The 3,381-nt window shown below is 34.8% G+C and overlaps 1 long non-coding RNA gene across 1 annotated transcript; it reads left to right on the plus strand.

Moving 5' to 3' along the window:
* The first annotated feature begins 924 nt into the window (after nt 1-924).
* LOC130710068 (uncharacterized) lies at nt 925-2,770 on the plus strand. Its single transcript, XR_009010278.1, has 2 exons — nt 925-1,756; nt 2,572-2,770. It is a non-coding gene; the product is annotated as an uncharacterized LOC130710068 (long non-coding RNA).
* Nucleotides 2,771-3,381: the final 611 nt, after the last annotated feature.

Raw genomic sequence — 3,381 nt, forward strand, 5'->3', positions numbered from 1 at the left:
TACCAATTGATAAGAATCTTTGGGAAATCCACACCACAAAAGCTATCCTAACCCGAATTTAAGTGGTCTAAGAACATATCTTAAATATCCAACATTGGGCCACCCACAGTAGTTCAAAATCAACTTGGGCCCACAGCTTTTCCATTACAATTTACAGGGCCCACGAATTTCTCAAAAAAATCTACCGAAGCTCACATCTTTTCCAGATCCTGGGCATGAGGGGGGGTGTTGAGGTCCCACGCTGACTAGAGATAAAACCAAATAAAAGCTTATAAAGGCTTAGAGAATCCTCACCTTACATGCTAGCTTTTAGGGTTGAGTTAGGTCAAGCCCAAATTTAGGAGACCTATAGTTGGTCTCCCTCTACCCTTGATTATTGGTCTCTCCTCCATCTAACCAACCCTCCCTGTTGGTGTTTCTATAGGTCTTCTTCACACGTGTCCAAATCACCTAAGACGAGACTATAACATCTTTTCTACAATACTAGCTAGCCAAACTTTGTCTCTGACGGTTTTATTTTTAGTCCTGTCTTGTCCCATGCAACCACTTATTCATCGTAGCATTCTTATTTTGGCAACACTAAGTTTACTTTCTTGTTGGTTTTTTACTGCCCAACATTCAATCTCATTCTACATTGCTAGTCTTATAACTATGAGTATGCGGTAAAGTTTTCCTTTAAACTAGAGTGTTACCTTCAGATCAAACTCAAAATATGAAATAAAATTCATGGTAACAAACTAATAATCAGTTGACAATTAATTAAACTAGTTTTTAGTTTTTACCCAACCCAAGTCTTAAACCTATAAAAGGAGAAGATGAATGGTGCATGGAGATTCCCAAAGCAAATTCAAGCATGGGTGCGAAGTACATGAATCAAATATAACTTTAGCTTTCTAGAAAACTGTTTTTGTCAACTAGAGTATTGAGGGTAAATATTTGATCAAATTGATTTATTTATATTAGAGTTAAGCAAACTAATTGATTTTTATAACCAATGGTTTAATTAAACTATGATTTATATTATGATATTAATACCTTAAGTTTAACTTTATAATTAGAGTTTAAGCTCCATTAATTGGTTATTTAGTGATTAAATGATTATGGGTAAATCAAGTAATTTTATAAGGTTTATTAAAGGTTATTAATACTTGAATAAAGCTTAGTTTTGATTATTGGGAATTAATCAATGGAATTTAAGATTAAATTCGTATTTAATTTTATTGGTTTAAAATGAACTTGGAGATTCTGTAATTTAATTGAAATAATAGAAGTAATGTGATCATAATCATATATTTATTTTATATGACATTCCAGAACTTTAAACTTTCATATTTATTAGTTTAAAAGGTTTTAATTGAATTGTTAAGTTTTCTAGCTTTATATTAAATTGAGAAAAATATTTATAATGTTCAATTATTCATTTAAAAATTATTTCAGCTATAAACAAATTGATGATTTATTTAATGATCAGACTTGGGGAATTTAATTTATCAATTTTAGTACTTAAATCATTTTTATAAGTTTTTATGAATTTATTAACTATTTAATTGATAAAAAGGGTAAAACGGTAACTTCACATACCTTAAGGTTATTTTTGTAATTTTGATAAACTTAAGGACTTCTGAAGAATCACCTATAAATACAAGGACTTAAGTGAATAGTATCTTTATTATTTACTTAAAAATTAAAAAGAGTTATTATTTAATATTATGCAGCGTTGACTGGCGGTTCAGTTCGATACCTCTCGTGGTAAAAGGTTAGGGTAACTTCGTCATTTACATTCAGATAGCATGTTTTAATTATTACATTTAGTACTGTTTATCAGTTATCTGATCAATATATTATTGATGAAATATTGTTGTCATGGAGATCATTACTTCTATGCTAGCATGTCTTACTGTCGAGTATGTTCTGCTGATGATTTCGATATCTTATTGATTATGACGAACTGAGGTTCACTTTTATCGTTGATGAATTGGAACTTTTATTGATTATGTTGGATTGAGGTCACTCTTATTATTGTGTGGCTAACCATATCATTTCATTAGGAGTGGCGGGTTAGTGGTCTCGACCACGCGCCGTCCCGTCCTACGGGGCGTTACACTTCAAGCGGCGGTTTCTGTTTTCGTTCAGTTACTGTCCCACCTTTCGAGGTGCAATTGTTAATGTTGTTATTGTTATCAAGCGGCGGTTTCTGTTTTCGTTCAGTTACTGTCCCGCCTATCGAGGTGCAATGTGATATTTGTTATCAAGCGACAGTTACTGTTTTCGTTCAGTAACTGTCCCACATCTCGATGTGCAATTATTATTGATTATTAAGCGGCAGCCGGAGACTGTCCCACATGTGCAGTATTTAAGTGGCCCCAACGGTTGTCGTTCTGTTGTCACCTATTGAGGTGTTATTGATCGATCCATTTTATAGAGAGCATATAGACATTTAAGGAAAGCTAACCCTCCTTTGCTATATGCTGTCTGTTTATTTATTGCAAATCTGATTTATGTATTATGCACAAGTTAACCCTATCTTCTGTTGTTTGTTGTTTTGGTTTTTGGGCGTTTGTCCGCCCTCAGGTCATCAGAGTGCGTAGCGGAAGCATAATGAATCTTTCAGTAATGGATAAAAGTCAGAGAAGATTGTCTTCTCATATTTTCTGTAATAAAAGTCACGATCGCGATCGATCCTAGAGTTGACGTTCGTACAAATTTTTGTACTACTATTATTACTCGGGTTAATGGGTATTATATCCTATCGTTATACTCACGTTAATTCCATCGCGTTTAAATCGATAAATGTTTTATTGAACTAATATCTGTTTTATTCGATAGACTGTATCCATTTACTAAACAAGTAAGACCCGTGAACTGCTATCTAAGTAAGAAGGACTTTTTACAAGGCTAGCCGGTCCAGCTTACTTGGATACCTTCCAGTTTGTTACTTGATAATAAATGGACATTGTTCTAAGTGTTTTAAGCAGCATCTTTTAATTCGAAACAAAATTCCCTGTACTCTCGTTAGTACAAGTTACCTCCGCGTTTATTCGATTACTAATGTTAACATCTCAGTTCCTTCTGAATTGGGTTGTTACAATGCTGAAGGTTCTTACCGGAGCGGAAGCACAAATCTACTACTGCGAATTTTCCAAATGCAGATAATCGGCGAACAGATTACAAGAAATGGAAGTGAATGCTGCGAAATTGAATCAAGAGAAAACTCAGGAAAGGAAGTGGGTCTTACATGCGTGGAGGCGGAGATGATGAACGGCAAGAATCAGGCACGGTGGTTGTCCGCCGCTACGGGAGAGGGGCTCGCGGAGGCTGGGTCGATCACAGAACTGCTGTGAGATTAGGTCGCGAAGCAAAACCAAGACACACAAGTGATAG

Source organism: Lotus japonicus, chromosome 4 (assembly GCF_012489685.1).
Source record: "Lotus japonicus ecotype B-129 chromosome 4, LjGifu_v1.2".
Taxonomy (NCBI): domain Eukaryota; kingdom Viridiplantae; phylum Streptophyta; class Magnoliopsida; order Fabales; family Fabaceae; genus Lotus; species Lotus japonicus.